Here is a 20,126-nt window from a genome sequence, read left to right as displayed (position 1 = left end):
AAGCGAAGTAGCATGATTAAAAATGGTAAGGTTCTATTGAGTATAAAAACAATAACAAGGTTCAATAAAATACGATTTTTAAATTATTCTAAGAATTTTTTTAATAAAAATTATAGATTTACTTCAATATTTAATTCCGATATTTTAAATAAATGGAAGTGTTTTCTTCGTATAATACTGAAATTCGCCTTTCACGTGTCATACAATAAATAAACTACACTATTTAATTTTTTCAACGACAGAATTTCAACGACAGAGTATCGTTTTCCATCTTGATTTACTATAGTAATTTTTACCTTTTTTTTATAACATCGACCCAAATAATAAATAAATAAAGAGTCAAAATTTTTTCCATAATAACTAATTAAGGAACATATTAATTCAAATGGGCAGAAAAACTACCTTTTTAAGTAAAGAGCCCATCAAACCTATGAAACTTACAGAAATTCCAGAGGGCGCTGCAAAATGTATAAAATATTTTGAACGTTAATTTTCAAATATTCCTCGAATACTAAGTTTTTTTAATTTAGAATTCGAATTAATAAATTCTGATTATAACATTCAAAAATTGAATATCACACTTGACCAGAATGAAAGAAACTATTTACAAATAATCTAACTGATTAAGCTCCCGATTTTGAATAGTTAATATTTTAATATCTTATATTTTAGTATGCTACAAAGCATGAACATTTTTAAAACTGTTTATGAAGAAAAAAATTATACTATAAAATAATACCTAAAGGATATTTCAATAAACCAGACATTCAAATTTTAAATTATAAAAGTTAAGATTTATTTTACTCATGTTTAATTCCTCAAGAAAAAGTTATAGTTTCTGAAACAAAATATCATAATAATGTTTCATATTTATCGCTTGCATGACTGAAACCCATTTCATGTTCAAGAAAAAAGCTTTCGAAAAGATTTTTATAAAATATTTTTTTAGCAATAAAGTAAAGCAATCATTAAAATTTGGTATCTCAAAAAATGAAACAAATTTAATTTTTAAAAAAATATATGCTTTTTTTTTCATGAATAACTATATATAAATACTATAATAACTTTTTAAACGGTTAGGTCTCCATTACTTTCTATTTAGATTAAACCTTATATTGTAGGAATATATTGGCATTTTGGCTCAAATAAATATTTATCCATTCCGGAAATTTTCTGTATAGCATTATAGCACTTATGAATAACTTAATTGTTGTTTAAAACTATAAATAATAGGATAAATTGATGCACCCATAATGTATGGGTACACCGTTTAAGGGATTAAAATTTATAAATGGGCCAAACACCATTCAATAAATTTAACAAAAGTAGATACCTTTTTGTGTATGAGAAAGAGAGGAACAGAATTTCTCTCAGAATTCATATTTATTTCTTTTAAATGAAACAAAAACCTTAGAATTATTTAATAAAAATATTCAAATGTGTCTGAACATCCCATCCCCTCGTTACAAATCTCAGTTATAGAATATTGCAGTTTGTTGTATTGTAAAATATTCAAATAAATTGGTCTTTTATAATATCGTTGAAGTAGATTGAAATAAATATTGCAATAAAATAGGGAATAAGTTTTTAAATAAAACCAATATGGGGATGAACGATTCCCCGCCTGATTAGAAGGAAAACACTCACATGACTGCATCTATTGATCTCAATTGGAGAACTGAAAATAAAATCGGGATTTAAAAGTAAATCATTCTAATCTCCAGTCGGCAGGGTCAATTGATACCAATCATGAGGCTCAGGATAAAAATAGTGAGCGCATTTCGACCTTCAGATAGGTTTGCAACAAGTGGGCGTGATCATAGCTTTTAGTTTGCGTCTCCAATGAAAATAGTTTCCAATAAAAAAAAATTACACACTCACCTGTTAGCTCCGGATAAGTCTGTTGTCTCACGTGGTTAGATCAAAGTGCAAGATCAAGGGTCATTCATTGGTAACAGAAATTTTCAAAATTCACACGTGCTTTCAAGCAAAACTTTTTCCAAACCTCTTGAAAATTTTTAAGCTCCACAACAGTCAGTCTTTTAATGGTAGCTGATGTATTAAATGCAAATATTACTCAGACATAGGCACTAAGACAAACTAGGAGGAGGTGCTGAGAAGGTTCCAAACACGAAGAGCGGCGAAAAAGTAAACAAAAACGCTCTTCCACGAAAACCGCCGACAGAAGTTCGCAATCGCATGCACAAGTGGCCTTCGTGATTTGATAGTCTGGCGCGAAAATCAAACTCGCCAAGGTGACTCGCTGTCGACGCCAAATGAAAAGGTTTGGCTGTTCTTTATGATGTTAAGAAAGGGAAGGGATGTTGCAAATATTTGTGAAACGGTCATGTGTCCAGTTTGTCTAGGACTAAGATATATCGCTAAGAGATTATTTGACCTACTCTCTACTTAACGGGGTTCTTTTTCAGAGAATGATGTACAGTAATAAAAAAAGTCTTTTCATTGAGTTTCGTCGGTTTCCCCTTTTCTGTCTGCTCTTCTTCACAAGGTGGGGCTTCTTTTATAGTTGACCCTTTTAAAACCAGCATATTTTTTAATGTTTCTATGCTTCTAACTAATATGCTTTTGTAATCTTCTGTTACAAATTTTTCAAACAGTTTATGACACATTTCAGCGTTTATTATTGTTCTTAAAAATGTTGAGGTTTGTTGTAGATTTTTGTTACTATCCGCTTATTTTTCTCCTCTCTTATTTTGAGCAGCCCACTTTGATCTCTACTTTTAAAAATTTAGCCTCTTTAATAAGCTTTTCATCTGTTTTACCTTCTTTAAATCACCCCACGTTTATTTTTAATTATTTTATTTTTCTGTTGATAATTCTTTTATGCTGCACTCAAGATTATTCAGTACTTCCAGACAAATAATTTGATATCCTCAAACCGATGATACCATCAAATTATTTGTATCAGAAATCTTATTTGCATATGTCGAAGAATATGATTTTTTTTAAAGATTTTATGATTAATTTTAAGGAATTTTTCCTTTCAAATAAATAAATATAAGTTAAAAGTAGTACTTTTCAGAAACAACATAGGCTTAACATTATATTTATAAAATTTGGAAATGTCATCAACTGATTATTGAAAACAGACATCGGAAAATGTAATTATACTATTTACTCAAGAAGTTTATTGATTTTTTTTCATAGAGCTCATTATCATAAAATTCTATTTAATAAGTATAATTTAAGAGAAAATTTATAGATATTGTTTTGGATGGTCTTCGCTTTTAAAGCGCGGAAAGATCCTTACTATACTATTTTAACATAATCTTTATTGAGTAATGAATAAAGCTTGTCTTGCATGTTGACAATTTTATTTCAGTTGAACCATAAATTTGACTTTTTTCGGACAACATAACATGTCACAATTCCAATGGAACTGAAAATGCAGAATGATCCAAAATTCAAAGTAATTCCCTCAAGTTTCTTCTACATGAGAAAAAATTCAGACAAAAAATTATTTTTTATTTAGATTTTTAAAATTGTTCAAATAACTAATAGATTTTAATAATTATTTTGTTACAAAAAAAAACAGCTCCGGCATTTTAATTTCCAAAATTTTACTGGAGGTTGAAACTTTTTTTTCTTTTTTTACAAATAAAAACGAATATGACGGGATTTCTTTTCCGGTTACATCACGTACGGTCTATGGTTATGTAGTTTCCACATCTAATATTTGCTGATATTAGATGTGGAAAAAAATACCACCGTACTCATTATTGTTATAAGAACTTGTTGTCTTGTTGTTTTTGTTATTGAACTAATGTTGTTGCTGTGGGGTTTTTTTTTTTTTTCTTCTAAAAATTTTTTCAAAACTGAGATAAGTTGGGGTGCTTGTTGATGGACGATTTGTATTGATTTCCACTATGATTGTCAGTCCCGAAATAAATATACTGCAAAACTCTCTTAGTCTAGAATTGATTGAAATTAGTTGGAAGGAACAAGAGTCCAGAATACATTGAAATTATTTGGAAGAAAAAAGTTAGTAAATTAATAAAAAGAATTATTATAGAAAAACACGAAGGGTGATTTCTCATGTAAGAAGATCATAGATTTCTGACTAGCAGAGACAATTCTGAACTTCATACATTTTATCGCAAATTCACTATACAGCTCTTTTATTTAATTGTAAAAATAATGGTTAACCGATTAAAAATTATTAACTAGGTTATTTAGGATGAAAAAAAGGGTTAACTGAATCAGTTCTTGTTAAAAGGCATTGTATAGTATCATTTTTCTGCTTATAAAAGGATAAGCTAGATTAATAAATGTTGAACCAGATATTTTTTGAACAAGATTACACTCTAAAGAATACACCTTTCCAATGATAACTATCATAAAAGGTTCTAGTCTAAAATTCAGGTTAATTCATACAATTATAATCGAAACAGTCTTAAGGTAAAATAACAAAAATACTGTTATTTATGTTTCATTATCTCTTCCTGTTTTTTTTCCTGGATTTTTTTTATAATTAATTAAATAATTGTTTATATTTTTTAAAATTTTATTCGTATGTTTTTTGAATTATAGCTAATGTTTCTCTCCTCATATCTCCATCCAATATTTCGGTTTTGCACATCCAGCTCTAGAACTGTCTAGATGAAAATCAGAACATTTATTTATTTTTATCTGTCACGATGATGCGAAACTTTTCGATTTGAATAACGATAATATAAGATCTTTTGTCTCTAAAATCTCTCATAAAGATATTTAAAGAAAAACTTTAGATTTGAGAAAAAAGTTGCTTAAAGAGATATCACAGAATTTTCCCATCAAGCTTATTCTTATTAATGGGCAGTTGTTTATATATTTGCAAAAAAAAAATCACATTGCTTTCATTATGTAACTTTATACAGATTAAATTTCAAAAAATGCAAGCTTTAGTAGCAAGTCTGTAGTTTCAAAGAATATTAAGAAATTGCATGTTATCCGTTTCCAGAGTTTGCGAAATACATGCTATTTTCAAATGATTATGTACGTTGTCTATACTTATATTCCCTAAATACTTCTGAGTTATTCTGTATATACTAGATTATATATTATATACTAGATTATATAATTTAATTTCTATAGCTTTTCATAAAGTATATCATTTTATCTTCAGAAACTTAAGTATTTACCAGCTAAATGTGCTGTAGATAAGAAACGCGCATTGATTGTAAGTACATTTGTATTTTTTGAATTATTTGTAAATAAAATATTATATTAAGTAACATTTTAGCATTTATTAATATTTTTTTATTCTTCATTTTCCAAACTGAATATCATTGCTGGAAATATTAAAGAATGAGGTGAGTTCAGACCATGTACCTCGATGTTCTGTGTAAGCAAAGTTCTAAAGTCAGTTGAAGTTATTAATGAAATGGCGCGCTTATATTGTGGAATAATGCCGTACTATAATTTTTAAAATGTTTTCAGAGCGTACTTATCACAAATTTGTTCATCATTTATTAAATTTCATGAATTATTTTCAGTTTAATTCCATTTATAATTACGTGTTACAAAACTAATTGATGCTTATAATTGGAGTAAAAGATTTGTAGAACTTAAAATTAATAAGCTAAACATTACAATATATGCTCTACTACATTCCTAGCTTTTGATTTCATATAAAAACGAATTTATTACAACATTCATCTTTTCTTGTTAGTATATTAAATTAGAAACTTCGTATTATTTTTTATTATATGCAAAATGCTTAATAAAAGTTCACTTTGCTAATTCACTGAGCATTTCCTTTTGTCTGTCGTAAGTAATTCTAAAAAGATTGATCTTTCTTTAAAATTTTATCGTTTTTATCTTACAATTATCCTGAAAATAACAAACGGAATAAATAAAGAATTACGCGATTTTATATGTTAAAGCACCTTGTGAAAAATGTTGCGTTTGAAGTCTACAGCACTTTGGAAAGGATTCGATTTTTCAGTAAAAATAAAATTGATCGTTTGTTAACTATTGAATTTCATATTCCTGCACAACTGCAACCCATAACAAAGGTTCTTGTTGTTGTTTGCAATTTGATAAATCCTTCTCATTAAAAGGAAAAAAAATTGGGTAGTTAAACACTGAGACCTTTTAAATACTAGTAAACGAATTTTCATGAAATTGGTTTAACAACACATTGCAGACTCCAATAGCTGTACTACATACGCAATTGCAATGATATGAACAATTAGCCCACAATATAAAATTTAATTCATTCGTGAATTTATATCTGAAAAAGTTGCAAGCATTTTTCGCAGACCAAGCTTAAAGGTTTACAAAATCAGGGCAGAATATCAAACATATGGGCTTTTTTGGTGGACCTCAAGATTTCTTTGAGTATTCTCTGTGTTATTTAATTTTGTGTATTCATTTCATTTGGAGTGGTTGTGTATTCGAATTTATTGAAATCAAATCAATTAATGTTGACATTTTAGAACTTTGTACCTTAGTTTTTTCCCCCTGTTTCATTTCGCTATCAGAAAGGTAGCTCCGCACCCTGCTCCTTTTTTTTCCCCTAGCAGTTCGTTGGCTACCTCACAGTCAGTAAGCCTGGCCATCTTTGTGGCCAGGATGTTTAGATTCAGCTCAAAAAATGTTGAAACTTTCTTATTATATTGAACTAAATTATTTTTAAATAATTTTTTCTATTTATAAGAAATTAAAGTTTCCTTTATTGAATGCGATTCAATTAATTGTTTTTTTGTTTCAGCTTTTCATCATATTTGTTATTTGCAAAATGTTGATAGCGAGAATAATTTAAAATCAATAAAAAAAATTCTGCTTCGAAAGTTAGAAAAGGGAGAACAGGCACAGAAATATGCAATTCATAAGAACTTCTATATACCAAAATCTGATCCAGAACATAACAATGAAAAAATGAATAGTCAATCATAAGTTAAGAAGAAATTTAAAAATTGAAGTGCATTTATTTTTCTGAGTTGGAGAAACCATAACTAATCTCAATAAATATTAAAAAGGTCTTTAATTGAATTTCAATTCAAATAAAGCATTAATTATAGGTGTATATTTTTATAGACTGTTAAATCATTATTTATTTTTCAAATTACGTTTCATAACTGGAAATTTCGGGAAGCATTTGACGCAACAAAATATTAGAATATATAAATAACTGCAAAATTTCCGAATCTATTATGAACAAGATTGTGTTATTTAGTCGCATTTATTCTTAAAATGGGTAAATAAATCCTTATTAGAAATTTTAATAAAGAAATTCTCTAGACTAAATAAGCCATACACAGTTTTTATAATTTGTAAGTAAACTAAACTCTGCATGTTTTCATCTCAACGAAATGAACTAAAACATAGGTCGATTGAATACTATCTTTTAAATTATAACGTAGAAAGAAGAAGTGAAATTTTAAAATTTTATCTGTTTCAAAACAAAAATTATCAATTAAGAAATAGCTTACTGTAACATCAAGATAAAATTGTTACTGACATGCAGAAAGTCGTCAAGTATCCAAGTATCTGAACTAATTGAGATTTGGACTTTAAAATATTTTTTTATATATATTTCCAACTATTCAAAATTTATAATAAATCCAGAAAATTTATTATATCTATAAAAGTGCAAAAAGTTATAAAAATTTTTCAGGAAAAACTGAAATATATAAATTTCAAGAGTCCTCAAAGTACAGTATATATCTAATATTCTAATATTTTATCGAATATAACCTCTTTCGACAATTTTTTAACCAGTCTCATTCCAATAACTTTAGAAATTTCAAATAATTAATATATTTTTTTTCTTTCTTATAAAAGCAAATACTAATTCTAGAAGCTACTATTTTTGCTTCAACAAAATGTGAAACTGCATATTCTGATTTCGATAACCATTTTTTTTTTTTTTTTTTTTTTTTTTATCGTTTGCTCTTTTTTAACCCATTTTTAACTATGTCATAGTACACCGTTGAAGTGTGCTTTGAATTTTGAGAATCACCGCACAAAAGAGATTAGCAGTACCGTATTTACCGAGATAATCACGATTGGATCTTGATTCTTTGTCACCATTTGAAAAAAAAAAAAATGTCATACTTATTCAGATTTTTCATAATATTTCTTAGATTTGTTTTTAATTTGAATAAAATTTCTCAGATTCCTCCCAATTTTGAACGAAATGTTCCAGATTTGTCCCGAGATTGAATAAGATATTCCAGATTTTCCAAATTTTTGCTTGTAAGTAAATAAATAAATAAGCTTGTAAGTAAATACGTTTTGCTTGTAAGTAAAAAAATTTCAAAATGATCAAAACTTTTATTTAAAAAAATTATTTTATAAATAATTCTTTTATTGAATCTCTAACTACACATATAACATAGCCAATTAATTTAATGAACAACAATAAATTATTTTTGAAGATGAAATTCTTTTCGAATCTATCATTTGCTTCAGTGGCTCGGAGATGTCTCTTGGACCTGAGAAGAAACTGTATAATCCTGGAACTTTTACTCTTTTACCGTCTTTCCCGTTTCCTTAAAACATAAGAGCTTCTAGAGCTAAAGTGATAAAAATCTGTCTCTATTAATGATGGCTTCTACCCTAAATTCCTATATTTAATGAACTAAACTAAAATATTTCCTTTTATAATTCCACACTGATGTTGGTGCTGGTGTTCGCTCATTTTTTTTTTATTTTTCGCAAAGCCATGTTTGGCCATGCTGCGCCAATTCGACATTGAAATTCTATAGATGCAAGCAGCAATGCTAAACATGCAGCATGCGAGGGGGCAGCAAAACAGGCAAGTGAGTGAACGGGGTCGATGACGCTCGGGAGGCTCCAACGTGGGGATCCGGCATTCCTCGTTCCACCAGAGATGCGCTTTTTTTTTTTATTTAGGGCAGGTCACGAGAGGGTTTTTAGGGGTCCTCGTGTCCGCTTCACCACCTGATGGATTGCTGACGCTATTTCTGTCACGCTCTGGAAGGAATCTGTGATGACTTTCTCGAATTTATGTTGAGAGGATTATGGACACTCTCTTGATATGTTGATTAAAGATAAAGACAAATTTCTCGCACTGATATAAATTTCCAAAATTTTTCTCTTTAACTGCACTTTAATTACTTTAAATTATGATGCAAAATTTATGAGCTTAAAATTTCTATTCTTTCAATAGAAAAATAAAAATTAATTGCTTATCTCGAGATATATTTCAATTATTAAAAAGTGAAACATTAAGTAATTGTCACTGTCTTATAAGAATTTGAAAATTTTCAATGAAGATTTTTTTATGATAATTAATATAATACAATCCATGATAATACAAAAGTATATATAATGTATTCTTTCTCTTATAGTAAAGAATGATAATTTCATTCCTTACTATAAGAGAATTCATTTTTCTCTTTAATTACACTTTAATGACTTTATACTGACGAAAATTTATGAGTTAAAAAGTTTCTATCATCATATTGAAAAATTAATTTTTATTGTTTACCTCAAAATATGTTTCAATTAATAAGAAGCGAAACGTTAAGGATTTATCAGTGTTTTAAAAGAATGTAAAAATTTTCGATGAAGATTTTTTTTATGATAATTAATATAACACAATCCGTGATAATACAAAAGTATATATAATGTATTCTTTCTCTTATAGTAAGAAATGATAATTTCATTCCTTACTATAAAAGAATTCTTTTTTCTCTTTAATTACACTTTAATGACTTTATACTGACGAAAATTTATGAGTTAAAAAGTTTCTATTCTCTTATTGGAAAAATAAATTTTTATTGCTTACCTCAAAATAAGTTTCAATTAATAAGAAGCGAAACATTAAGTATTTGTCAGTGTCTTAAAAGAATGTAAAAATTTCCGAATGAAGATTTTTTTATGATAGTTATTTAATACAATCCATGCTAATACTATAAGGTATTCTTTTTCTTATCGTAAGAAATGATAATTTCATTATAATATTTTTAAAAAATTTCATATTTTGAAGAAAACTCTCCAAGTTATGGTTATATTTACATCTCTTTATAAACAGAGATTTATCTAAAATTCGACACGCATTTACAAAATTAATCGAATATTTAGTAAAATCATTTTTTATCCAATATTGAGTATTTAAATTAAAAAATAAAAATGATAACTTATTTCAATGAATTCACAGTTTATTACACAAACTATTTTTCGGTATTGATTTTTTTTGCAATCAGAAAATGAACAATTTTTTGGAGGGGGGGGGGGGGGAACATCATTAACTGCTTTCCGATGATTAAAATTATGAAACTGGTCGGGTTTTTTCGTTTAGAACTTAGGATAATCTACTTAAAAGCAATCTTTTAATACCTATATTTACTTTAATAATATATTAAATATCAATTATTATTACTTAATATTTATTATTATATTTATATTTAATAAATAATATTACATTATTATTTTACTTATCTGTTAATAACTATTAACTTTCAATATTTATTTTATTATTTGATGAATAAGAAATTTATCTTGTAACTTCTCGCAGTTATTTATATATACAGTTTTTATCAGTAATATAAAGAATAATTATATGCATTTCAGTCTGGTTTTACTTGCTATTAAATTCAATAAAAATAATTAGTCTTTAAAAATATTTTATTTCAATTTCCTATTTATAGTTTTTTAAATCTGGTCCCGATGCTTGAAATTTTAAAATCTTTTTTTAATTCATACTTCAAGATAAAATCTTTTTTTTAATATTTAAATAGTAATTTTATAGAAACATTTTTTTATTCATTTGTTATAATGTTTCCTTGTCTGATTTTCGAAAATCATTATGAATATATTTTCTGAAAATAGGATAAAAGCATACTTATATATCAATAAAAATCGCAAATGCAAGTAAATTTATATAATATTGTACTTATTGATTTGTTTATTGAATGCTCACTGACATATTTAAAAAACGATATCTGTGTTATATTCTGAAGAATATTCCCATAAGATTATCGAATTCCCATTATCAATAATACCTAACTATACCATTTATTTTCGTAATAAAATAGTTACTTGAATTCTTCAAATAAATATTTATATATAAATCATATGTTCTATTTCTCAGAGAAAGAGTGGAAAAGTAGTAGTAGCTTTAGATTGCAGGTAATTGCGCCATTCAAATTATAGTAATAATCTTCCTCTGCAAACTAATAATAATGTTTGAAATCATAAATTTGTCTGTTTACTATATTCAAAATGTCCATTATAAATTAAAAAAAAAATTTTAAAAAAAGAAAGAAGAAGACTGCTGGAAGAGCAGAAATAGAGCGTTTAAAATTTGCCCTGAAAATTCTAGAAAGTCGTAAAAAAGAAAAAGGTCGAACCAAATGTAATGATGCATAACAGTTTTGACAAAAAAAAAGTGCATTAAATAAAATAAAAATAGAAAGGCGAAGCAAAGGAGGATTTTGTTAACATAATTGAATTGTTAGAGCTTTTATGTTGCAAATTTGATACTTTTTTGCAGAGTTTTGCTTACAGATACATATTATTATTTGGGAAGTTGAAGCAAACCTACAAGCTTTTATTAAGTAGTTATATATATTTAAAATAAATAAATATATGTAAAGAGAATTTATAAATTCTTTCCTGGTTAGAATGTTTCATATCAATTTTTAAAATATATGTTGAAAATTATCCAATAAAAAGCTTAATAGCATGATAACAATAATTATTTTTATTGTTTGAAGTATTTATGTTCTAATAACTTGCAAAGTGGTATTTTTAAATTCGTTTGGCTGAAGTAGCATCTAATTTTTTAACGTTATTATTTATATTAACATGTTTTTTTAACAAACGATGTTTGAAATACTTTTCGAATGACTGTTCTAGCAGCTGTTTTTAAACAGCTGATTATATTTCGTTTGCTCTAATCATACTAAATCACTTTTTATAAAACAATAATTTTCCAGTGAAACATTATTTTTCATTGCAAATAGCAAGAGGAATAATAATTATTATTTACTTTAAAATCTTTGCTGAAGAAAGTAGCGTATCGATCAAATTAAAATTTATAAAACATACTTTAAAAATAGCTTCAGCACTTTTTAATCGCTGTCCTGAATTAATATTTAAAATTTCAATGCTGGAAATATTATTGGATTTTCAGCCATCTCACCTTAATTGATCAAAAATTTAAAATTAAGGAAGTGATCGGATTTTTTATATAGAACTTAGGATACGCTACATAAAAGTAAAGAGAAAAAAATTCATAGCTTGGAACTTCCCTTGATATTCCGGGGCAGAAATAACTTGTATGTAATAAATTCAGAGGAAATCATATATACAATTATACACTACTCACTAATACATTGTTATCAATGTGTGTTACATATGAGTAAAGAAAATTCTTCCCAATTTTTACATGAAATATAACTACACTTAATACTGAATTTAAGATTTGAATTGAAAACTAAATTTAATTTATTTTTAAAAACATTTTAATACGAATTATTTATAAGCGGGGCAATCTGTGGCATTATATGCAAAATGCCAGCAATTAAGGATATTTTTTTCCGCCAAAGTGAATTATCAAATCTAGAATATGTTATCACTTTAATGCAACATGATGAGAGATGTATTAATGCGACATGTATTTGAATTCCCTCAATCTGCTATCAATGTTTTATGAATCATTTCAAGTGTGAGAATTCAGCGATTGTAAAACTTTGTAATGCAATTTACCATACTATATTTTTCTACTAAATACAAATCATTCAAAATTCATTACATTGAGTAAAGTTAATGTTATAACTTTTCTTAATGTTCCCAATTTTTCCGCTGTTTCTCACATTAAGAATTAAAATGAAACAATTTGGCTCATTGCACTCAAATTAAATGAAACATAAAAATTTGAATAGTATATCTTAAATAGTCTTAAATATGTGTTGTTTGAAAAAAAACATATGTAAAACCTAACACATTTTTTATTCGATACATATACTTTATATATATATATATATTTTTATATACGTTTTGCTTCAAATTGAAATATCGTATAAGTGTTTCGGTATCAAGGCTCAACAAATTATCCAAGAAAGAAATTAAAACATAACTTTGTAACAATGCCAACAATGGCGATAAAAAGTCGAATTTGGCATCATACGTGCGAACGTTTGCAAGGGAAAACCAGTTAGTTGCAGATTTGAGCATCAATACGGCAGCCGTCCAGCGGCCAGCTTTGAGCCAATGGCAATATGTAATCCACTATTGCGTCATGATGGGTAAAAGTGAATCTTGGGATACAAAAATAGAATACGGCTTTTCTGTTTCGCAACAACTCTTGTTTTGGATTTCGATACTAGCCTCTGGAGACTTAAAAGAGAAAATATAACTGTGAGAAATTAATATCTACTCTTGCAATTAACGATGGAAAATACAAAACCACATGTGAAGGCTGTGACGTCACTGGTTTACTGCCACCATTAGAGGCAATGTTGGTACCATCCTTCATGAACATAGGGCGGTAATCTTTTAGGTTTATCATATGTAAAATTCGATACTTCAACAATGCTTCTCCTCTGTAGCTCAATAAAAAAAGTAGTGGACTGTAGTTTTTTTAGCAGCTTACTGTGAAACTCAACAATGATATACTAATTAAATTAATAAAGCATTAAAATATTGCAACATTGGATCACACTCTCGCTTAATAGAACGTAAATGTGAACAATAATAAATCATATTTCGTCTCCTGCTTAGTAGAGGAGCAACTATCTCTGGGTCCAGCTCGCACAAGAACTCAGTCTGTACTGAGGGATTCCCTCTTTCGCCACCCCAGGAGTGGCTGACGCTGCAAGTGAGCTTGAACACTTCTGTTTTCAAAATAAGTTCATTTTATGGAAATTTCGAAATTTTAGAAAAAAACTATGATAATGAAAATCATTAGATATTCAAGAACTACACAAAAAAAGCTTTTGTAGATATTTAGTTCCAAATTTTAAAGGCAAAATGCGTGGATATCACTTAGTCATGTACGTCAAAAAATTATAATAGTCTCTATTATTCTATTCATACATTTGTACATATAAATTCTATTACCATCATAGGCATAATGACTTTCAAAGCAAAAGTTTTATATATGGTTGTAATTCAAAAATAAAGTAACGATGCTAAATTATATAGAAATTTTCATGTAAAAAATGTCAGAAATTCAATTCATGATCTGTGCACAGAAACTGTATCAAATGTTGGATTGAATAACAGGACTGCATTAAGAAGGGCTTTTCCTCAAAAACTACATGACCTCTTTTCTTCACTATATGAAGCAGTTTAACTAGCAGCAGCATGAGGTAGTTAAAGATAATGTGCTTCTGATTTGCATCGTAATGGCGCAATTATAATAAATATTTGTTTACTGAATTCGATTGAAAAGTATTGCATTTTTGAAAAGAATTATGCAGCCGAAGTTTCACTTTTTAGGCTCATAATGAATTTCATAGGAAAAGAACGAGATAAAAAATTTTAAATGGCAAAAATAAAGAAACCTCAACGCGTGGGATGAATACTAAGTCTTGTTGTAGTCTAAACCTTAAAATAGAAATTTTTTCACACTAAGTTCAAAACTGTTAATAAAAAAAATATTTCATATTTCTAAATTCCAGGCAGGACATTCATATTTTTTAATCTTTTAACTCATCTATTTTAAACACAGTTAGAATTCAATACAAGAGTTTTTTCTGGAACGCCAATTATCTCAGATCTTTCTAGGCTAATGCTTAATTCCAAAAGATATCAAGAGAAAAAGTGCCTTAAAGTAAATGGATTGTCCCGACGCAGTATCGTGATCTATATGAACTTAGAGGTTAAATCCTGAACGTGAGTTTTTTTTTTATATATATATAAAGAAGATTAACAACAATTACCAGAAATAAAAACTTTTAAGTTAGTCTTTTCATGTTCTCACTATGGGATATACAGGCTAAAGTTGTTCTATAAGACAGTTTCTGTTTTTAGTAATGAAATCCAGGTCCAAGAAAGCAATTTTTTATTCAACATCATACTACGAGTTTCTTAATCACAAATAATTAGTATTTTTTTTTTAAACAACGAGATGAAAAGGTCGGGTAATAATAATGATGTTCAGGTTTGTGATTCCAGAAACCATGCTTTGAATTTAATAAATTGATTCATAATTACACAGAAGAAAATGTTTTATTATTTGTATAATATAAATTTTTAATCATATACAAACATAATAGCTTTGCGCATTGTAGTTAATACTTAAAGATTGTATACTAAAAATACTGAACGCTTATAGACTATAAGAGGATCGCCGGGACCTTACAGCCCGTGCTATATAAAAGTTTACCCATTTAATTTTTTTTATTATTAATATATATTTGTTTTTCCATTGTATTTTCCTTCTTATTATTATTATATTGTATTCTGTGATGTTTTTGTATTTGTATTTTTTTTTCTGTATTTTATTATTGAAGTTTTGACCTGTTGTATGTCTTCTCATTAAAAGATGAAGCCCAGGATCTTTCATCCATTTCTAAAAATAGAAACATGGATAGCATAAAATAGTGTACTGCTTCTGAACCAGAAGGTCGTAGGTTTAAGACCTGATTTTATTCAAGAACTGTATTGTTCATCAATCTGGTGATTTGTTCAGCGACTTAAGTTCGATTCAAAATTATGAGATTCGTTCCCTAATAGTTCTTGTTCTGTTTCCAAACGAATTTTAATCTAATTTAAGAGAAAATTAAACATAGACCGGTTGATATAATATTAATCATATATTCTGTACATCTATTTAATGTACATGTATTTAAATTTCTTCTTTGAAAAAAGCTTCAAATTATTTGCAAAGTTTTGTTAATTTTATAAGAAACTTTGACAAAGGCCTTTTCAATCTGTTATTTAGATCATCTTACATAATTTTAAATTTGTATTTTTCGAAATAAAAATTAATTAACAATAACTTCCTACAATTCCTACAAGAGTTTATTACTTATTTATTAAACAATCTCTCTCTAAAATAGAAGATTACTTATTCATTTACTTAAAATTTCTCTCTAAAATAGAAGATTACTTATTCACTTACTTAAAATTTCTATCTAAAATAGAATATTACTTATTCATTTACTTAAAATTTCTATCTAAAATAGAAGATTACTTATTCATTGACTTAAAATTTCTATCTAAAATAGAATATTACTTATTCATTTACTTAAAATTTCTATCTAAAATAGAAGATTACTTATTCATTTACTTAAAATTTCTATCTAAAACAGAAAATTACTTATTATTTATTTAAAATTTATCTCTAATAGTCAGATTAACCCTTTCTAGTTCCATGGGAAATATGCTTCCCATCTAATTCCCCAATTTTTGAATGAAGTTATGTAAGTAGGTAAAAATTCTGACAAATTTTTCAATAAAACAGAAGCTTAGATGCTTCAATTCCTTATCTTACACAAAATGGTGCGTCTTGATTTGTTACTTAATTATTAATTGACCAAATTAATTAATTAATCAATTTAAATTTATTTAATAAGTAAAATTAATAACTTTTCTTAAGCCAATTTCAAACCTAAAATATTGTAATATACCATGACTAGAAAAAAATTGCCTTTTAACGAGTTAAAAAGGTCAGGTACGTTATTAAATTATTATATTTACAAGCTAATCAATAACCATCATATACAAAATACAAAAGTCAGACAGTTCCTTCTGAAAAACTATACTGTTTTATAGAGAAAATCCTTTATAATTATTAAAAATTCTTTCTAAAAAATGAAGCTCATCATAAAGAAAAGCGGAACTTGAGCATAAATGAATTATGAAGAATATTTTCCAAGAATATAATCAGACATCAGTACACTTGCATATAAAAAAAAAATGAACAAAATACCAAAACGTTTATTTACAGTGGACACAGTGGGGGAAGCCCACCCACCTCGCCATACTCGTCCGAACATAAAAAAAGACACCGCCTTCTGTTTTCCCAACATCAAGCTTTATTTTCTTCAAAAAGGCAGAACTAATAGATTCCAGAGATTTTCTCGTCCATGGTTGGCACGCCTTTCAGTTCTGTACGTCCCGCTGAAAGTGCGGCGCTTGAGAGGTCTTAGTATACTTATTACGGCTAAGTAGGCAGGTCGACGACCTGAGCAGTCAAAGGGATATCACGACGCTGCTGATATAGCGCATACGTAAGTCCACAGATGAGAAGCGAAACGGGCTTTGCCCTGAAGCAGCCCTAAAATCTGTGGAACTTCGAGATCTCACTTGGTTCTTCCCATATACATCGATACAAATTGAAATTCAAATTGTTAACAAAAACAGAAATTTTTGCCTGATTTTTCAATAAATCTTTCACAAATAACTAATTCACTTTTGTAAAATTGAACTTCCATAATAATGTGAAAGATTATATTTATTAATCATAAAATGCAATAAAAATTTTAACCTTGTTTAATTTAATAAAATACGCGTCAACATGATATTAAAATGTGGGAAGTTCAAACCTTAAATTGAAATATATTGATTAATTCGTCCAGTTTGTAACGATTTTTACATTACACAGTTTGTAGGAAGGATGCAAAAACATTATTATGTTATTAAAAACCGAAGTGAAAGATCTGTTTTGAAATTTATATTCCAAATAATCATTCTTTTAAAAATTATAACCTGATAATATAACAGCAGTAAATACAGGCGATTTGTTGAAAAAATATTTAAAAATGTATTTGAATTCGATTACAATAATAAAAGCATCGTCACAAATTACATTTAAAAATATTGATCAGATAATTAAAAGTAAAAAAAATTACACGAAAATAAAGCTTATATCATTAATGCTAAAATTTCATGCACTACAAAAATGGCGCTTGTGAAATTATATGCCTCGAAACTATCTGAAAAATACGTTAGATTTTCGATTAATTTTGAATAAATTAAAAATTTATTTAAATTTTGCAAAAAAATTTAATGGGAACATATTAGTAACACTTTAAATCCAACGAAATATTTTATTCTATACAAAATGATTTTTAAAACATCTAATTTAGGGATAGTATGTCAGCCTGAAAACAATATCATATTAAATAATTCTTAAAAAGAACATTTTTAAAGAAAGGATAATTTGTTTTTAATATATGTTTCATAAAAATAACAGAAAACGATATGAAAAACTCGTACATATCTGTTGAATGCAATCATATGATTCTGCTTTTTTGTTCGCATGAATAAGATTATTGATTTTATATGAATGAAGCATTTAATTATCTATTTCTGTATGTATGGGATTTAAATGGTGGAAAATAAATTCTGGTACAGGTACTTTTAAGATTTACAATTTATGAAATATGATCCATAATTACTTTATTATATTTTAACAAACTTTAGTGACATATAAAGGTAGAATGGAAAGATCTTGAAATAAAAGTTCTTATAAATATAATTCTGCTTCTATCCTTGGAGCTAATGGCAATAATTGAAATAAAATATTTTGTCTTCTGTTATCGAATATTCTAAATCTACATAAGTATTCTAATTTATGAAAAAATTAATACAGATATAGAGTTTGGAGATTTTTATTTTGTATGATTTAATCCTAATTTGTTGAAACATTTCTGAAGAAAAGAATTTTTAAGTTCTTAAAGAAATGTTTGCAATGCAATGTGTAATAAATATGCGAAATTTTTCTTCGCATTTCAACTTAAAATAAGAAAGGACTAAAAGTAATGCATAATTTCAACAGCAACGAAATTGTTATCAATTGAACTTATTATATTTCTCATGGTAAATATTCGTACTAATAAATAATTTATTTCTTATTTTTCTAAACTAGGGCAATTATTGACGCATAATAATTTAGAGTAGACTAAAAATTTCTTATTCTTATTCCTCATTCTGAAAGCCAGTGAAAAATAATGAATCTTTTTGGAACTTTTACAAACATCATTTCGAAATGGATGTCTATGAATCAAAAACCTTTTACTCTGAAACACGAACCGCAGAAACTTCCAAGCCTCGACACAACAGTCCCGCCGAGATCTCGAAGCTACCTACCAGTCTAATGAACGAACAGATTCCGTTCCTGCTCATTAGTGAAAAAACCCTCGGCGCAAGCCTTTGCAGTCGTCGCAGGTGTTCTTACTGACACTCTCATTTAAAATGACGAACCGCCAATTGCGTTCCTTGCAGCTGTTATGATAAGTGACGAACGATCTCTATGAAGACTGGCTTTGCATCTGATACAGGTTGCATCTGGAGTGTATAAATAAAACGGTTTGGGTTTTCAGAATAATAATGGAGGTTTTTTTTAGGGTGTGCTGCATCGAATTGAAACCTTTTATGTATTTCTTTAGCAATTTTTAATAAATAATTTACTAGAAAAAAATTTAAGATGAAAATTAAATGATTCTGCTATATTAAAGACAATTAGAATATTCATAAAACGAATACATATTAAACAGGTTTGATTTTCGAAATACTGGCTTGCACATTTTCCTGAAAATAACTTTGGATGTTGGCAATCATTGGAAATTAACCCTTTCCAGGGCCGTGGGAAGTATGCTTAACACCAAATTTATCAATCGTTGTATGAATTTATGTAGGTTGGCATAAGTTCTGACAAATATTTTTAGAAATACAGAAACTTAGATGCTTTAGTTCTTTATCTCACACAAAATGATGTGCCTTGATTTGTTATTTAATTATTGATTAAACAAATTAATTAATTAATCAAATTAAATTTATCTAATAAGCTAAATGAACCCCTTTTCTTATTCCAATTTCAATCCTAAAAATATTTTAACACAATATGACTAGAAAAAAATGGCCTTTTAAAGAGTTAAATTATTTTACCTTATAGGTTTTTTTTCTCTATGAAACGAAATAAGAAAAATTATTGCGAATTAAAATAAATTATTTTTACAGAATGAATAAATTTACTGAAAGAATAAACTGTACAATGGTTTTAAAAAAAATTCTTACTTATTTTACCCTGAAAAATATTCAGTAAATAAAATTTTGATATTTATTCCTGATTAACTTCGTAAATATTTTTAACTAAGCATTGATTCTTAGATTTTGAAAGAGTTAAAGAAACTAAAACGACAATGAAAAACTGATTTTTTATATATAACTTTTTTAAAGTATTCTAACATTTCTATAAT

At 27.3% G+C, this 20,126-nt stretch overlaps 1 protein-coding gene across 4 annotated transcripts in view; it reads right to left on the bottom strand.

Moving 5' to 3' along the window:
- The window catches only part of LOC129965669 (ETS homologous factor-like), a 159,979-nt gene that overhangs the window by 70,271 nt on the left and 69,582 nt on the right, over nt 1-20,126 (bottom strand). The window contains exon 1 of one of the 4 annotated variants that reach the window (XM_056079770.1): nt 1,882-2,212. The exons of the other annotated variants lie outside the window; for them this stretch is intronic. The gene's annotated coding sequence lies outside the window, so the exon portion shown is untranslated. Of the gene's footprint in view, nt 1-1,881; nt 2,213-20,126 lie in introns of those variants that run through there. 4 annotated transcript variants of the gene reach the window in all.

This window comes from Argiope bruennichi, chromosome 4 (genome assembly GCF_947563725.1).
Source record: "Argiope bruennichi chromosome 4, qqArgBrue1.1, whole genome shotgun sequence".
Taxonomy (NCBI): domain Eukaryota; kingdom Metazoa; phylum Arthropoda; class Arachnida; order Araneae; family Araneidae; genus Argiope; species Argiope bruennichi.
The sequence above is the reverse complement of the archived record's forward strand: the minus strand, read 5'-3'. Positions and strand labels throughout refer to the sequence as shown.